The following is a 17,882-nucleotide window of genomic DNA, read 5'->3' as shown; positions in this document are numbered from 1 at the left end:
AAAACCGTGCCTGTTTTTGGAGAAACCGCCACAACTCCAGAGGGACAACCTAGAACACGTTGCTTTACGGAACAAAAGCATCGGAATTTCAAAGACACAAGGAAGATGGAATTCATACTCGCAAATGTAGAAAACAAAAGATGTGTCACGTGAGGAGAGGGGCTTGGACCCAAAAGCAGACAGGAGACGGAGGTGGCGACGTAAAAGTATTTATATACAAAATTCGAAGTAATAACAAGCAGGCCTGGATTCAGAACACATGGAAAATGGCTGACATCCTCACATGAAGAAAGCTGAACGTACTGATGATGTGTCTCTGAATAACTTGCTCTTAAATACTCAAGGAATCAAGCCTATATGACATCATAAAAGACCAGAGCATAAAAGGACCATAGCAACTGTGTAGCAACAGACACATTAAGGCATATCACAACAGTACCCCCCCTCAATGGGCACCACCTGGTGCCTTTCCTGGCTTGTGAGGGAACTCACGGTGGCAGTCCCGTAGCAGAGAGGGTGTCAGGATGAGGGATCTCGAAATCCAGGAACGCTCCTCAGGGCCGTAACCCTCCCAGTCAACTAAATATTGAAAACCCCGACCACGCCGACGTACATCCAAAATCTTCTTCCCAATGTAAGCGGGGTGACCATCAACGTCCAGTGGCGGAGGGGGGAGCTCGGGAGGAGGACTGAGGGGGCTGGAGGAGACTGGCTTCAGGAGGGAGACATGAAAAGTTGGGTGGACCTGGAGGGAGGCCGGGAGCTTCAAACGGACAGCAGAAGGGTTAATGCTGCACCAGTGAATATCCAGGGAATATCCAGGGAACAGACGTTGAGAGGGTCTCAACTTACAAGTACCTGGGTGTTCATCTGAACAATTAACTGGACTGGAGCGACAACACAGATGCTCTCTATAGGAAGGGTCAGAGCAGACTCTTCCTACTCTGGAGGCTGAGGTCCTTTGGCGTTCGGGGAACACTCCTCAGGAACTTCTATGACTCGGTGGTTTCACCGGTCATTTTCTATGGAGTGGTCTCCAGGGCAGGAGGCATCTCGGGCCGGGACAAAAAGAGACTGGACAAACTAGTGAGGAGGGCCAGCTCTGTCCTGGGCTGCTCCCTGGACTCTGTGGACTCAGTGGGGGGCAGGAGGATGACGGCAAAACTGTCATCAATGCTGGACAACCCAGCCCACCCACTCTATGAGACTCTTAGAACACTTCACAGCTCCTTCAGTAATAGAATTTTACACCCTCGCTGTACCAAAGAGAGATTTCGGCGCTCCTTCCTGCCTACTGCTGTCAGACTTTTTAACAAGAACATTGGGTCAGGCCTACAAACGGGCGGGCATTAGTGCAATTGTGCAGTCCTAGGATGCAATATAAACCGCTACTGCACTTTCAGCCAAGGGTGTACTTAAATATTGACCAATGATGTATTTTGTTTACATTACCGTATTCTTATTACTGTACTTCTATCTCTGCAGTATTTCTACCATTGCAGGACGTTCACTATTACAGTACTTTTATCCTTGCAGTACTTTTATAATTGCAGTATTCCTATCATTGCGGTACTTTTACTATCACAGTACTTTTATCATTGCAGTATTTTTCTATCATTGCAGTACTTTTACTATTACAGTACTTTTACCATTGCAGTATACTTGATCATTGCAATATTTTTTTCATTGCAGTATTTTCAATCATTTAGTAGTTTTTATCATTACAGTGTTTCCCCCTCTGTATAATGGACAGACATTAGGAGTGTTTCCTTAAACTAGATACGTTTATACTGTGTATATTTGCATGCATTGTTATGAATGTCTGCTGCTAATGTTATACATTAACGGCTACATTACGCCGCCGAATCTGTGTGATCTATATCTTTGCTGCTGTAACACCTCAAATTTCCCCATTGTGGGACTAATAAAGGACATCTTATCTTATCTTATCTTATCTTATCTTATCTTAATGATCTTCTCATTCTCAACGGTCCAATGAATCTGGGGGCTAGTTTGCGGGAATCAGTCTGGAGGGGAAGGTCACGGGAGGATAGCCAAACCATTTGCCCTGGGCGATAGTCAGGGGCCGAAGATCGATGTCTATCGGCCAGTTGTTGGTTGCGCTGGGCTGTGCAGGACAGGACGGCTCTGGCATGTCTCCATACGGCATGGCAACGCCGCAGATGAGCGCGGACAGAGGGAACGGCGACCGCTTGTTCCTGGGAAGGGAATAGTGGAGGTTGATATCCATATGCGACCATGAACAGAGACATGCCCATGGATGAGGAGGTGAGGGAATTGTGGGAATACTCGATCCATGGTAGGTGTAGGCTCCAGGAAGCAGGATGGCGGGCCGAAACACACCTGAGGGATGACTCCATATCCTGATTGACTCTCTCTGATGTTCATTGGTCTGGGGATGATAACCTGAAGACAGGCTAGAGGACGCTCCCAGAGCTTTACAGAAAGCTTGCCATACCTGGGATGTGAACTGGGGACCCCGGTCAGAAACAATGTCAATGGGGATGCCATGAAGCTTGAAGACGTGGTTCACTAGGATGTTTGCCGTCTCAAATGCGGAAGGAAGTTTGGGTAATGGAATGAAGTGAACCATCTTGGAGAAACGGTCAACAACAGTCAGTATGACCGTGTTTCCCTCGGAGGGCGGCAGGCCAGAGACGAAATCGACCGACTGGTGGGACCAGGGGCGGCTGGGATGGGCAGGGGTTGCAGAAGACCCATTGGGCGATGGTGAGAAGGCTTCCCCCGAGAGCAGGTGTGGCAAGCAGCGACGAACTCCCTCACATCTTGAGCCATTCGGGGCCACCAGAAGGGATGCCGCAGGAATTGGAGGGTTCAAGTCAATGATGACAAGCCAACTTGGAAGAATGTCCCAATTGCAGGACATGAGAGCGGACAGAATCTGGGACAAAGAGTCGATCCGGAGGGCCCGAGCCAGGATCTGGTTGCTGTTGTTGGGCCTGCAAGACGGCTTGCTCAATGTCCCACACAGCCGCCCTGATGAAACATGAAGAGGGGATGATGGTCTCCGGATCCTGCCTCTCTGAAGGTTGATCATGCATGAGGGAGGAGACAGTGGCATGCAAGTTAATGCGACGAGGAGGTTCAGTAGAGGTTCTAGTGTCGCTCACCCTAAGGCGGCGTTCTGTGGTATCAAGAGGACCCTTGGGTACGAGTGAGCACTGATTGATAAAGTGCCCAGGCTTTCCACAGTAGAGACAAAGACCCTGCGCAACCCGCCGGGCGCGTTCCTCCTGGGAGAGGCGAGTTCTGCTAAGTTGCATGGGTTCTTCCCCGGCAGAAGCAGGCATCAAGGTGCTTGCAAAAGGCTGGGCGATCCGTCGCGGAATGGCCGTGTGAGGGGAGTTAGGGTGGGCAGGTCTGGCACTGCGACGGCGTTCTCTGATGCGGTTGTCAATCCGAATCACTAAGGAGATTAATTGCTCGAGTGACTCAGGCTCATCCCGTGTAGACAGTTCGTCTTGAAGCTCTTCGGACAGTCCGCAAACGAAGGCTGTTCTCTGTCCTGCCTCATTCCATCCTGTTTCAGAGGCTAAAATCCTGAACTCTATGGCATATTCTGCAGCTGACTGTGAGCCCTGACGTAATGCCCATAGTCGTTTGCCTGAAGACACGGTACGGAAGGGCTGATCAAAGACTCTGCGCATCTCCTCGGAAAAAGCAGAAAATGATCTCAATGTTTCTGACTTTGACTCCCACAAGGAATTGGCCCACTTCCCTGGTTTTCCCCGAAGCAAGTTAATGACATAGGCCAGCTTGGCGCGATCATCCAAAAAAGCGCAAGGTTGTTGCTCAAAAACCAAGGAACAGCTTACTAGGAATTGGACACAGGCTCCTACCTCCCCAGAATAATGTTCAGGTGGCGGAATGTTGGGTTCACGGTGAAAAGGCACAGCAGTAGCGGGTGAGTCGGTCACTCCTTGATTGGACGTGTGGGCCGGAGTGGGTGATGACGATTGTGGTGGAGCGCTGGACGTCTTCTGGATAGTCAATGAGTTGACGGTGTTGGAGAGGTTCTGAATAGACTCCATAACCTCCCTCAGGATTTGGTCGTGCTGGCCGAGCAGTGCCCCTTGTGCCCTCATGGCGCGGTGGATTGGGTCCTCTGGGTCTGCTGGGTCCATGATGGTCAGTACGTGCTGTCACGTGAGGAGAGGGGTTTGGACCCAAAAGCAGACAGGAGGCGACGTAAAAGTCTTTATATACAAAATTCCAAGTAATAACAAGCAGGCCTGGATTAAGAACACATGGAAAATGGCTGACATCCTCACATGAAGAAAGCTTAACGTACTGACGATGTGTCTCTGAATAACTTGCTCTTAAATACTCAAGGAATCAAGCCTATATGACATCATAAAAGACCAGAACATAAAAGGACCATAGCAACTATGTAGCAACGGACACGTTAAGGCATATCACAACAAGATGAGTATTCTATCTCCTTCATTAGTCGGCAACCTCTTCTGGGATCAAAAAGAGTGCTTATATTATCAGATAAGCGTCCACATCTTGAAGGACATTGCAAACTTGGGGCTGATGGATTTCTGCCCCCTAGCACATCTCCTTGAAGGACATTACAAACTCAGTTTTGCTCGAACAAGACTGTTTTTAGACTTCATTTCTTTTGCAATTAAAAAACTGATTCAAATTTCTGAATGCCACGTGTAATTTCGGAGAAACCTCCACAGATCCAGAGGGACAAGGTAGAACACATTCCCTCTCGGAACAAAAGCATCGGAATTCCCAAGACACGAGAAAGATGGAATTCATACTCACCAATGTCGAACAACAAGGATGAGTATTCTAGATCCTTCAACAGTCGGCAACCTCATCTGCTTCAATGGGAGGAGTGAGTGCATGTGGCTGATGGGTTTCTGCAGTGTAGCAATATTTGTATTTTACTTGGAAAATGTAACCTGCAACGGGGACACTTTGTTGGTGTGGCTGAGTGGTTAAGGCGATGGACTTGAAATCCATTGGGGTCTCCCCTCATAGGTTAAAATCCTGCTGCCAACGTGGGCTTTTTAGAGGAGAACGGGGTGTTCTCTTATCTGATAAGACTTTTCAACAGTTGAACAAATCGCATCATGCAAAATATAAAATCCACATTATTCTACAAGAATGGTTGTATTAGGGTAAACTGTGTTTTGTTGGACGAATACAGTGTTTGGACTATGGATCTTTGGCAATTTGGCAAAATTTGTATTGTACTTGGAAAATCTCACCTAAAACTGGCATACTGTGATGACTGAGTGGTTCAGACGATGGACTAGAAATCCATTGTGGTCGCCCCTTGCATGTTCGAATACTGCCACCAAAGTGTATCTTTCCGCAGGTAACTTTATCTTCTAATATCAGATTAGGGTCTTCAACAATTTATCAAAACATATCATGTAAAATCCCCATTTATCCATATGGAAGGGTCGTAGTTCTGCAAATGCCCTTTGTCGGACAAGGACTGTGTTTCTTTTTGGCAATTTAACGACATAAATTTCTCAAAACTGCTTATATTACCAAAGTACTATTCCCATATCTAAAGAGGTCAAACACCTTTCCAATATTATCATCATAATTTGATATGTTAAGGTCCAGCGAGGGTGGAATTTATACCCACTTGTGTAGAACACAATGTTCTTATTTCCATAGACCCACCTCCTATTCCGATTAACACGGTAAGACACATTTCCCATTATATGAGTCCCATTTTAAATGTCAAGTATCGGTGAGTGTGCAGAACACAATGTATTAGCAATGCATTGCCTTAACCACTCAGCCACCTCATCTCAAGTTGGAACCTTTTGTCGGTCAAGAAACATTGTATTAGTGTAAACTACCTTCAATTGTAGCAGGACTGGATTTAAAACGTGGTTCATTTGTATATGAAAGACTGATTCAAACTTCTTAAAACCGTGCCTGTTTTTGGAGAAACCTCCTCAGCTCCAGAGGGACAATGTAGAACACATTGCTTCACGGAACAAAAGCATCGGAATTTCAAAGACACGAGGAAGATCGAATTCATACTCACAAATGCAGAAAACAAAGGATGAGTATTCTCTCTCCTCCATTAGTCGGCAACGTCATCTGCTTCAATGGAATCAAAGTGAGTGCTTGGGGCTTATGGTTTTCTGCAGTGTAGCAATATCTGTATTGTACTTGGAAAATGGCACCTGTGCATGGGATATTGTGTTGGTGTGGCCGAGTGGTTAAGGCGATGGACTAGAAATCCATTGGGGTCTCCCCTCGCAGGTTCAAATCCGGCCACCAACGTGTACGTTTTAGAAGGGAACTTGATGTTCTAATATCAGAATTTAATAAAACATATCACGTAACATTCCCATTTATATACATGGATGGGTTGCATTTCTGCAAACCCCGTTTTGTCGGACAAGGACCGTGTTTCTTTCACAATTTAACGACATACAAATTTCCGAAAACTGCTTATATTACCAAAGTACCATTCCCATATCCAAAGAGGTCAAACACCTTTCCAATAGCATCATCTTAATTTGATATGTTAAGGTCCAACAAGGGTGGAATTTATCCCCACGTGTGTAGTACACAATGTTCTTATTTCCATAAACCCACCACCTATTCCGATTAGCACGGTAGGACACTTTTCCCATTGTATCAGTCCCATTTTAAATGTCAAGTATCGACAAGTGTGCAGAACACAATGTATTAATAATCCATTGTCTTAACCACTCAGCCAACTTATCTCAAGTTCGAAATTCTTTTCGGTCAAGAAACGTATTAGTGTAAACTACCTTCAATTGCAGCAGGACGGGATTTAAACCTTGGTTTTTTTTGTATATGAAAGACTGATTCAAACTCCTGAAAACCGTGCCTGTTTTTGGAGAAACCGCCACAACTTCAGAGGGACAACCTAGAACACGTTGCTTTACGGAACAAAAGCATCGGAATTTCAAAGACACGAGGAAGATGGAATTCATACTCGCAAATGTAGAAAACAAAAGATGTGTCACGTGAGGAGAGGGGCTTGGACCCAAAAGCGGACAGGAGACGGAGGTGGCGACGTAAAAGTATTTATATACAAAATTCCAAGTAATAACAAGCAGGCCTGGATTCAGAACACATGGAAAATGGCTGACATCCTCACATGAAGAAAGCTGAACGTACTGACGATGTGTCTCTGAATAACTTGCTCTTAAATACTCAAGGAATCAAGCCTATATGACATCATAAAAGACCAGAGCATAAAAGGACCATAGCAACTGTGTAGCAACAGACACATTAAGGCATATCACAACAGTACCCCCCCTCAATGGACACCACCTGGTGCCTTTCCTGGCTTGTGAGGGAACTCACGGTAGAAGTCCCGTAGCAGAGAGGGTGTCAGGATGAGGGATCTCGAAATCCAGGAACGCTCCTCAGGGCCGTAACCCTCCCAGTCAACTAAATATTGAAAACCCCGACCACGCCGACGTACATCCAAAATTTTCTTCCCAATGTAAGCGGGGTGACCATCAACGTCCAGTGGCGGAGGGGGGAGCTCGGGAGGCGGACTGAGGGGGCTGGAGGAGACTGGCTTCAGGAGGGAGACATGAAAAGTTGGGTGGACCTGGAGGGAGGCCGGGAGATTCAAACGGACAGCAGAAGGGTTAATGCGTCAGCACTCTCCACCTGCACCAGTGAATATCCAGGGAATATCCAGGGAACAGACGTTGAGAGGGTCTCAACTTACAAGTACCTGGGTGTTCATCTGAACAATAAACTGGACTGGAGCGACAACACAGATGCTCTCTATAGGAAGGGTCAGAGCAGACTCTTCCTACTCAGGAGGCTGAGGTCCTTTGGCGTTCGGGGAACACTCCTCAGGAACTTCTATGACTCGGTGGTTTCACCGGTCATTTTCTATGGAGTGGTCTCCTGGGCAGGAGGCATCTCGGGCCGGGACAAAAAGAGACTGGACAAACTAGTGAGGAGGGCCAGCTCTGTCCTGGGCTGCTCCCTGGACTCTGTGGACTCAGTGGGGGGCAGGAGGATGACGGCAAAACTGTCATCAATGCTGGACAACCCAGCCCACCCACTCTATGACACTCTTAGAACACTTCACAGCTCCTTCAGTAATAGACTTTTACACCCTCGCTGTACCAAAGAGAGATTTCGGCGCTCCTTCCTGCCTACTGCTGTCAGACTTTTTAACAAGAACATTGGGTCAGGCCTACAAACGGGCGGGCATTAGTGCAATTGTGCAGTCCTAGGATGCAATATAAACCGCTACTGCACTTTCAGCCAAGGGTGTACTTAAATATTGACCAATGATGTATTTTGTTTACATTACCGTATTCTTATTACTGTACTTCTATCTCTGCAGTATTTCTACCATTGCAGGACGTTCACTATTACAGTACTTTTATCATTGCAGTACTTTTATAATTGCAGTATTCCTATCATTGCGGTACTTTTACTATCACAGTACTTTTATCATTGCAGTATTTTTCTATCATTGCAGTATTTTCAATCATTTAGTAGTTTTTATCATTACAGTGTTTCCCCCTCTGTATAATGGACATACATTAGGAGTGTTTCCTTAAACTAGATACGTTTATACTGTGTATATTTGCATGCATTGTTATGAATGTCTGCTGCTAATGTTATACATTAACGGCTACATTACGCCGCCGACTCTGTGTGATCTATATCTTTGCTGCTGTAACACCTCAAATTTCCCCATTGTGGGACTAATAAAGGACATCTTATCTTATCTTATCTTATCTTATCTTAATGATCTTCTCATTCTCAAACGGTCCAATGAATCTGGGGGCTAGTTTGCGGGAATCAGTCTGGAGGGGAAGGTCACGGGAGGATAGCCAAACCATTTGCCCTGGGCGATAGTCAGGGGCCGGAGATCGATGTCTATCGGCCAGTTGTTGGTTGCGCTGGGCTGTGCGGGACAGGACGGCTCTGGCATGTCTCCATACGGCATGGCAACGCCGCAGATGAGTGCGGACAGAGGGAACGGCGACCGCTTGTTCCTGGGAAGGGAATAGTGGAGGTTGATATCCATATGCGACCATGAACAGAGACATGCCCATGGATGAGGAGGTGAGGGAATTGTGGGAATACTCGATCCATGGTAGGTGTAGGCTCCAGGAAGCAGGATGGCGGGCCGAAACACACCTGAGGGATGACTCCAGATCCTGATTGACTCTCTCTGATGTTCATTGGTCTGGGGATGATAACCTGAAGACAGGCTAGAGGACGCTCCCAGAGCTTTACAGAAAGCTTGCCATACCTGGGATGTGAACTGGGGACCCCGGTCAGAAACAATGTCAATGGGGATGCCATGAAGCTTGAAGACGTGGTTCACTAGGATGTTTGCCGTCTCAAATGCGGAAGGAAGTTTGGGTAATGGAATGAAGTGAACCATCTTGGAGAAACGGTCAACTACAGTCAGTATGACCGTGTTTCCCTCGGAGGGCGGCAGGCCAGAGACGAAATCGACCGACTGGTGGGACCAGGGGCGGCTGGGGATGGGCAGGGGTTGCAGAAGACCCATTGGGCGATGGTGAGAAGGCTTCCCCCGAGAGCAGATGTGGCAAGCAGCGACGAACTCCCTCACATCTTGAGCCATTCGGGGCCACCAGAAGGGTTGCCGCAGGAATTGGAGGGTTCAAGTCAATGATGACAAGCCAACTTGGAAGAATGTCCCAATTGCAGGACATGAGAGCGGACAGAATCTGGGACAAAGAGTCGATCCGGAGGGCCCGAGCCAGGATCTGGTTGCTGTTGTTGGGCCTGCAAGACGGCTTGCTCAATGTCCCACACAGCCGCCCTGATGAAACATGAAGAGGGGATGATGGTCTCCGGATCCTGCCTCTCTGAAGGTTGATCATGCATGAGGGAGGAGACAGTGGCATGCAAGTTAATGCGACGAGGAGGTTCAGTCGAGGTTCTAGTGTCGCTCACCCTAAGGCGGCGTTCTGTGGTATCAAGAGGACCCCTGGGTACGAGTGAGCACTGATTGATAAAGTGCCCAGGCTTTCCACAGTAGAGACAAAGACCCTGCGCAACCCGCCGGGCGCGTTCCTCCTGGGAGAGGCGAGTTCTGCTAAGTTGCATGGGTTCTTCCCCGGCAGAAGCAGGCATCAAGGTGCTTGTAAAAGGCTGGGCGATCCGTCGCGGAATGGCCGTGTGAGGGGAGTTAGGGTGGGCAGGTCTGGCACTGCGACGGCGTTCTCTGATGCGGTTGTCAATCCGAATCACTAAGGAGATTAATTGCTCGAGGGACTCAGGCTCATCCCGTGTAGACAGTTCGTCTTGAAGCTCTTCGGACAGTCCGCAAACGAAGGCTGTTCTCTGTCCTGCCTCATTCCATCCTGTTTCAGAGGCTAAAATCCTGAACTCTATGGCATATTCTGCAGCTGACTGTGAGCCCTGACGTAATGCCCATAGTCGTTTGCCTGAAGACTCGGTACGGAAGGGCTGATCAAAGACTCTGCGAATCTCCTCGGAAAAAGCAGAAAATGATCTCAATGTTTCTGACTTTGACTCCCACAAGGAATTGGCCCACTTCCCTGCTTTTCCCCGAAGCAAGTTAATGACAGAGGCCAGCTTGGCGCGATCATCCAAAAAAGCGCAAGGTTGTTGCTCAAAAACCAAGGAACAGTTTACTAGGAATTGGACACAGGCTCCTACCTCCCCAGAATAATGTTCAGGTGGCGGAATGTTGGGTTCACGGTGAAAAGGCACAGCAGTGGCGGGTGAGTCGGTCACTCCTTGATTGGACGTGTGGGCCGTAGTGGGTGATGACGATTGTGGTGGAGCGCTGGACGTCATCTGGATAGTCAATGAGTTGACGGTGTTGGAGAGGTTCTGAATAGACTCCATAACCTCCCTCAGGATTTGGTCGTGCTGGCCGAGCAGTGCCCCTTGTGCCCTCATGGCGCGGTGGATTGGGTCCTCTGGGTCTGCTGAGTCCATGATGGTCAGTACGTGCTGTCACGTGAGGAGAGGGGTTTGGACCCAAAAGCAGACAGGAGACGGAGGTGGCGACGTAAAAGTCTTTATATACAAAATTCCAAGTAATAACAAGCAGGCCTGGATTAAGAACACATGGAAAATGGCTGACATCCTCACATGAAGAAAGCTTAACGTACTGATGATGTGTCTCTGAATAACTTGCTCTTAAATACTCAAGGAATCAAGCCTATATGACATCATAAAAGACCAGAACATAAAAGGACCATAGCAACTATGTAGCAACGGACACGTTAAGGCATATCACAACAAGATGAGTATTCTATCTCCTTCATTAGTCGGCAACCTCATCTGGGATCAAAAAGAGTGCTTATATTATCAGATAAGCGTCCACATCTTGAAGGACATTGCAAACTTGGGGCTGATGGATTTCTGCCCCCTAGCACATCTCCTTGAAGGACATTACAAACTCAGTTTTGCTCGAACAAGACTGTTTTTAGACTTCATTTCTTTTGCAATTAAAAAACTGATTCAATTTTCTGAATGCCACGTGTAATTTGGGAGAAACCTCCACAGATCTAGAGGGACAAGGTAGAACACATCGCTTCACGGAACAAAAGCATCGGAATTTCAAAGACACGAGGAAGATCGAATTCATACTCACAAATGCAGAAAACAAAGGATGAGTATTCTCTCTCCTCCATTAGTCGGCAACGTCATCTGCTTCAATGGAATCAAAGTGAGTGCTTGGGGCTGATGGAATTTTGCCCCCTAGTAAAATATGTATTGTCGTCAGAAAATGTCACCTCTGGAGGGCAACTGTGTTGGTGTGGCCGAGTGGTCAGGGTGATGGACTAAAAATTCACTTGGGTGTCCCCTCGTAGGTTCTTATCCTGCTGCCAAAGTGAGCTTTTCAGAGGAGAATCTAAGGATCTTTTGCAATTTCAAGACTGATTCAAATTTCTGAATGCCACGTGTAATTTCGGAGAAACCTCCACAGATCCAGCGGGACAAGGTAGAACACATTCCCTCTCAGAACAAAAGCATCGGAATTCCCAAGACACGAGAAAGATGGAATTCATACTCACCAATGTCGAACAACAAGGATGAGTATTCTAGATCCTTCAACAGTCGGCAACCTCATCTGCTTCAATGGGAGGAGTGAGTGCATGTGGCTGATGGGTTTCTGCAGTGTAGCAATATTTGTATTGTACTTGGAAAATGTAACCTGCAACGGGGACACTTTGTTGGTGTGGCTGAGTGGTTAAGGCGATGGACTTGAAATCCATTGGGGTCTCCCCTCGTAGGTTCAAATCCTGCTGCCAACGTGGGCTTTTTAGAGGAGAACCGGGTGTTCTCTCATCTGATAAGACTTTTCAACAGTTGAACAAATCGCATCATGCAAAATGTAAAATCCACATTATTCTACAAGAATGGTTGTATTAGGGTAAACTGTGTTTTGTTGGACGAATACAGTGTTTGGACTATGGATCTTTGGCAATTTGGCAAAATCTGTATTGTACTTGGAAAATCTCACCTACAACAGGCATACTGTGATGACTGAGTGGTTAAGACGATGGACTAGAAATCCATTGTGGTCGCCCCTTGCATGTTCGAATACTGCCACCAAAGTGTATCTTTCCGCAGGTAACTTTATCTTCTAATATCAGATTAGGGTCTTCAACAATTTAACAAAACATATCATGTAAAATCCCCATTTATCCATATGGAAGGGTCGTAGTTCTGCAAATGCCCTTTGTCGGACAAGGACTGTGTTTCTTTTTGGCAATTTAACGACATAAATTTCTCAAAACTGCTTATATTACCAAAGTACTATTCCCATATCTAAAGAGGTCAAACACCTTTCCAATATTATCATCATAATTTGATATGTTAAGGTCCATCGAGGGTGGAATTTATACCCACTTGTGTAGAACACAATGTTCTTATTTCCATAGACCCACCTCCTATTCCGATTAACACGGTAAGACACATTTCCCATTATATGAGTCCCATTTTAAATGTCAAGTATCGGCGAGTGTGCAGAACACAATGTATTAGCAATGCATTGCCTTAACCACTCAGCCACCTCATCTCAAGTTGGAACCTTTTGTCGGTCAAGAAACATTGTATTAGTGTAAACTACCTTCAATTGTAGCAGGACTGGATTTAAAACGTGGTTCTTTTGTATATGAAAGACTGATTCAAACTTCTTAAAACCGTGCCTGTTTTTGGAGAAACCTCCTCAGCTCCAGAGGGACAATGTAGAACACATTGCTTCACGGAACAAAACCATCGGAATTTCAAAGACACGAGGAAGATCGAATTCATACTCACAAATGCAGAAAACAAAGGATGAGTATTCTCTCTCCTCCATTAGTCGGCAACGTCATCTGCTTCAATGGAATCAAAGTGAGTGCTTGGGGCTGATGGAATTTTGCCCCCTAGCAAAATATGTATTGTCATCAGAAAATGTCACCTCTGGAGGACAACTGTGTTGGTGTGGCCGAGTGGTCAGGGTGATGGACTAAAAATTCACTGGGGTGTCCCCTCGTAGGTTCTTATCCTGCTGCCAAAGTGAGCTTTTCAGAGGAGAATCTAAGGATCTTTGGCAATTTCAAGACTGATTCAAATTTCTGAATGCCACGTGTAATTTCGGAGAAACCTCCACAGATCCAGAGGGACAAGGTAGAACACATTCCCTCTCAGAACAAAAGCATCGGAATTCCCAAGACACGAGAAAGATGGAATTCATACTCACCAATGTAGAACAACAAGGATGAGTATCCTATCTCCTTCAACAGTCGGCTACCTCATCTGCTTCTATGGGAAGTGTGAGTGCATGTGGCTTATGGTTTTCTGCAGTGTAGCAATATCTGTATTGTACTTGGAAAATGGCACCTGTGCATGGACATTGTGTTGGTGTGGCCGAGTGGTTAAGGCGATGGACTAGAAATCCATTGGGGTCTCCCCTCGCAGGCTCAAATCCTGCCACCAACGTGTACGTTTTAGAAGGGAACTTGATGTTCTAATATCAGAATTTAATAAAACATATCACGTAACATTCCCATTTATATACATGGATCGGTTGCATTTCTGCAAACCCCGTTTTGTCGGACAAGGACCGTGTTTCTTTCACAATTTAACGACATACAAATTTCCGAAAACTGCTTATATTACCAAAGTACCATTCCCATATCCAAAGAGGTCAAACACCTTTCCAATAGCATCATCTTAATTTGATATGTTAAGGTCCAACAAGGGTGGAATTTATCCCCACGTGTGTAGTACACAATGTTCTTATTTCCATAAACCCACCACCTATTCCGATTAGCACGGTAGGACACTTTTCCCATTGTATCAGTCCCATTTTAAATGTCAAGTATCGACAAGTGTGCAGAACACAATGTATTAATAATCCATTGTCTTAACCACTCAGCCAACTTATCTCAAGTTCGAAATTCTTTTCGGTCAAGAAACGTATTAGTGTAAACTACCTTCAATTGCAGCAGGACGGGATTTAAACCTTGTTTTTTTTTTTATATGAAAGACTGATTGAAACTTCTGAAAACCGTGCCTGTTTTTGGAGAAACCGCCACAACTCCAGAGGGACAACCTAGAACACCTTGCTTTACGGAACAAAAGCATCGGAATTTCAAAGACACGAGGAAGATGGAATTCATACTCACAAATGTAGAAAACAAAAGATGAGTATTCTATCTCCTTCATTAGTCGGCAACCTCATCTGGGATCAAAAAGAGTGCTTATATTATCAGATAAGCGTCCACATCTTGAAGGACATTACAAACTTGGGGCTGATGGATTTCTGCCCCATAGCACATCTCCTTGAAGGACATTACAAACCCAGTTTTGCTCGAACAAGACTGTTTTTAGACTTAATTTCTTTTGCAATTAAAAAACTGATTCAATTTTCTGAATGCCACGTGTAATTTGGGAGAAACCTCCACAGATCTAGAGGGACAAGGTAGAACACATCGCCTCACGGAACAAAAGCATCGGAATTCCCAAGACACGAGAAAGATGGAATTCATACTCACCAATGTCGAACAACAAGGATGAGTATTCTAGATCCTTCAACAGTCGGCAACCTCATCTGCTTCAATGGGAGGAGTGAGTGCATGTGGCTGATGGGTTTCTGCAGTGTAGCAATATTTGTATTAGACTTGGAAAATGTAACCTGCAAGGGGGACACTTTGTTGGTGTGGCCGAGTGGTTAAGGCGATGGACTTGAAATCCATTGGGGTCTCCCCTCGTAGGTTCAAATCCTGCTGCCAACGTGGGCTTTTTAGAGGAGAACCGGGTGTTCTCTCATCTGATAAGACTTTTCAACAGTTGAACAAATCGCATCATGCAAAATATAAAATCCACATTATTCTACAAGAATGGTTGCATTAGGGTAAACTGTGTTTTGTTGGACGAATACAGTGTTTGGACTATGGATCTTTGGCAATTTGGCAAAATCTGTATTGTACTTGGAAAATCTCACCTAAAACTGGCATACTGTGATGACTGAGTGGTTAAGACGATGGACTAGAAATCCATTGTGGTCGCCCCTTGCATGTTCGAATACTGCCACCAAAGTGTATCTTTCCGCAGGTAACTTTATCTTCTAATATCAGATTAGGGTCTTCAACAATTTATCAAAACATATCATGTAAAATCCCCATTTATCCATATGGAAGGGTCGTAGTTCTGCAAATGCCCTTTTGTCGGACAAGGACTGTGTTTCTTTTTGGCAATTTAACGACATAAATTTCTCAAAACTGCTTATATTACCAAAGTACTATTCCCATATCTAAAGAGGTCAAACACCTTTCCAATATTATCATCATAATTTGATATGTTAAGGTCCAGCGAGGGTGGAATTTATACCCACTTGTGTAGAACACAATGTTCTTATTTCCATAGACCCACCTCCTATTCCGATTAACACGGTAAGACACATTTCCCATTATATGAGTCCCATTTTAAATGTCAAGTATCGGCGAGTGTGCAGAACACAATGTATTAGCAATGCATTGCCTTAACCACTCAGCCACCTCATCCCAAGTTGGAACCTTTTGTCGGTCAAGAAACATTGTATTAGTGTAAACTACCTTCAATTGTAGCAGGACTGGATTTAAAACGTGGTTCTTTTGTATATGAAAGACTGATTCAAACTTCTTAAAACCGTGCCTGTTTTTGGAGAAACCTCCTCAGCTCCAGAGGGACAATGTAGAACACATTGCTTCACGGAACAAAAGCATCGGAATTTCAAAGACACGAGGAAGATCGAATTCATACTCACAAATGCAGAAAACAAAGGATGAGTATTCTCTCTCCTCCATTAGTCGGCAACGTCATCTGCTTCAATGGAATCAAAGTGAGTGCTTGGGGCTGATGGAATTTTGCCCCCTAGCAAAATATGTATTGTCGTCAGAAAATGTCACCTCTGGAGGGCAACTGTGTTGGTGTGGCCGAGTGGTCAGGGTGATGGACTAAAAATTCACTTGGGTGTCCCCTCGTAGGTTCTTATCCTGCTGCCAAAGTGAGCTTTTCAGAGGAGAATCTAAGGATCTTTTGCAATTTCAAGACTGATTCAAATTTCTGAATGCCACGTGTAATTTCGGAGAAACCTCCACAGATCCAGAGGGACAAGGTAGAACACATTCCCTCTCAGAACAAAAGCATCGGAATTCCCAAGACACGAGAAAGATGGAATTCATACTCACCAATGTCGAACAACAAGGATGAGTATTCTAGATCCTTCAACAGTCGGCAACCTCATTTGCTTCAATGGGAGGAGTGAGTGCATGTGGCTGATGGGTTTCTGCAGTGTAGCAATATTTGTATTAGACTTGGAAAATGTAACCTGCAACTGGGACACTTTGTTGGTGTGGCCGAGTGGTTAAGGCGATGCACTTGAAATCCATTGGGGTCTCCCATCGTAGGTTCAAATCCTGCTGCCAACGTGGGCTTTTTAGAGGAGAACTGGGTGTTCTCTCATCTGATAAGACTTTTCAACAGTTGAACAAATCGCATCATGCAAAATGTAAAATCCACATTATTCTACAAGAATGGTTGTATTAGGGTAAACTGTGTTTTGTTGGACGAATACAGTGTTTGGACCATGGATCTTTGGCAATTTGGCAAAATCTGTATTGTACTTGGAAAATCTCACCTACAACTTGCACACTGTGATGACTGAGTGGTTAAGACGATGGACTAGAAATCCATTGTGGTCGCCCCTTGCATGTTCGAATACTGCCACCAAAGTGTATCTTTCCGCAGGTAACTTTATCTTCTAATATCAGATTAGGGTCTTCAACAATTTAACAAAACATATCATGTAAAATCCCCATTTATCCCTATGGAAGGGTCGTAGTTCTGCAAATGCCCTTTGTCGGACAAGGACTGTGTTTCTTTTTGGCAATTTAACGACATAAATTTCTCAAAACTGCTTTTATTACCAAAGTACTATTCCCATATCTAAAGAGGTCAAACACCTTTCCAATATTATCATCATAATTTGATATGTTAAGGTCCAGCGAGGGTGGAATTTATACCCACTTGTGTAGAACACAATGTTCTTATTTCCATAGACCCACCTCCTATTCCGATTAACACGGTAAGACATATTTCCCATTATATGAGTCCCATTTCAAATGTCAAGTATCGGCGAGTGTGCAGAACACAATGTATTAGCAATGCATTGCCTTAACCACTCAGCCACCTCATCTCAAGTTGGAACCTTTTGTCGGTCAAGAAACATTGTATTAGTGTAAACTACCTTCAATTGTAGCAGGACTGGATTTAAAACGTGGTTCTTTTGGATATGAAAGACTGATTCAAACTTCTGAAAACCGTGCCTGTTTTTGGAGAAACCTCCTCAGCTCCAG

At 45.2% G+C, this 17,882-nt stretch overlaps 6 non-coding genes across 6 annotated transcripts; all 6 read left to right on the top strand.

Moving 5' to 3' along the window:
- The first annotated feature begins 4,976 nt into the window (after nucleotides 1-4,976).
- On the top strand, nucleotides 4,977-5,058 carry trnas-uga (transfer RNA serine (anticodon UGA)). The gene has a single exon. It is a non-coding gene; the product is annotated as a tRNA-Ser (tRNA).
- Nucleotides 5,059-6,227: 1,169 nt separating this feature from the next.
- Nucleotides 6,228-6,309, top strand: trnas-aga (transfer RNA serine (anticodon AGA)). The gene has a single exon. It is a non-coding gene; the product is annotated as a tRNA-Ser (tRNA).
- Nucleotides 6,310-12,229: 5,920 nt separating this feature from the next.
- trnas-uga (transfer RNA serine (anticodon UGA)) lies at nucleotides 12,230-12,311 on the top strand. The gene has a single exon. It is a non-coding gene; the product is annotated as a tRNA-Ser (tRNA).
- Nucleotides 12,312-13,901: 1,590 nt separating this feature from the next.
- On the top strand, nucleotides 13,902-13,983 carry trnas-aga (transfer RNA serine (anticodon AGA)). The gene has a single exon. It is a non-coding gene; the product is annotated as a tRNA-Ser (tRNA).
- Nucleotides 13,984-15,199: 1,216 nt separating this feature from the next.
- trnas-uga (transfer RNA serine (anticodon UGA)) lies at nucleotides 15,200-15,281 on the top strand. The gene has a single exon. It is a non-coding gene; the product is annotated as a tRNA-Ser (tRNA).
- Nucleotides 15,282-16,873: 1,592 nt separating this feature from the next.
- On the top strand, nucleotides 16,874-16,955 carry trnas-uga (transfer RNA serine (anticodon UGA)). Its single transcript has one exon. It is a non-coding gene; the product is annotated as a tRNA-Ser (tRNA).
- The last annotated feature ends 927 nt before the right edge of the window (nucleotides 16,956-17,882 follow it).

Source organism: Idiotropiscis lumnitzeri, chromosome 19 (genome assembly GCF_059441095.1).
Source record: "Idiotropiscis lumnitzeri isolate Australia: NSW breed Sydney's pygmy pipehorse chromosome 19, RoL_Ilum_1.0, whole genome shotgun sequence".
In the NCBI taxonomy this organism is placed as follows: domain Eukaryota; kingdom Metazoa; phylum Chordata; class Actinopteri; order Syngnathiformes; family Syngnathidae; genus Idiotropiscis; species Idiotropiscis lumnitzeri.
Note: the sequence above shows the minus strand (reverse complement) of the source record. Positions and strands in the feature narration are given on the sequence as shown.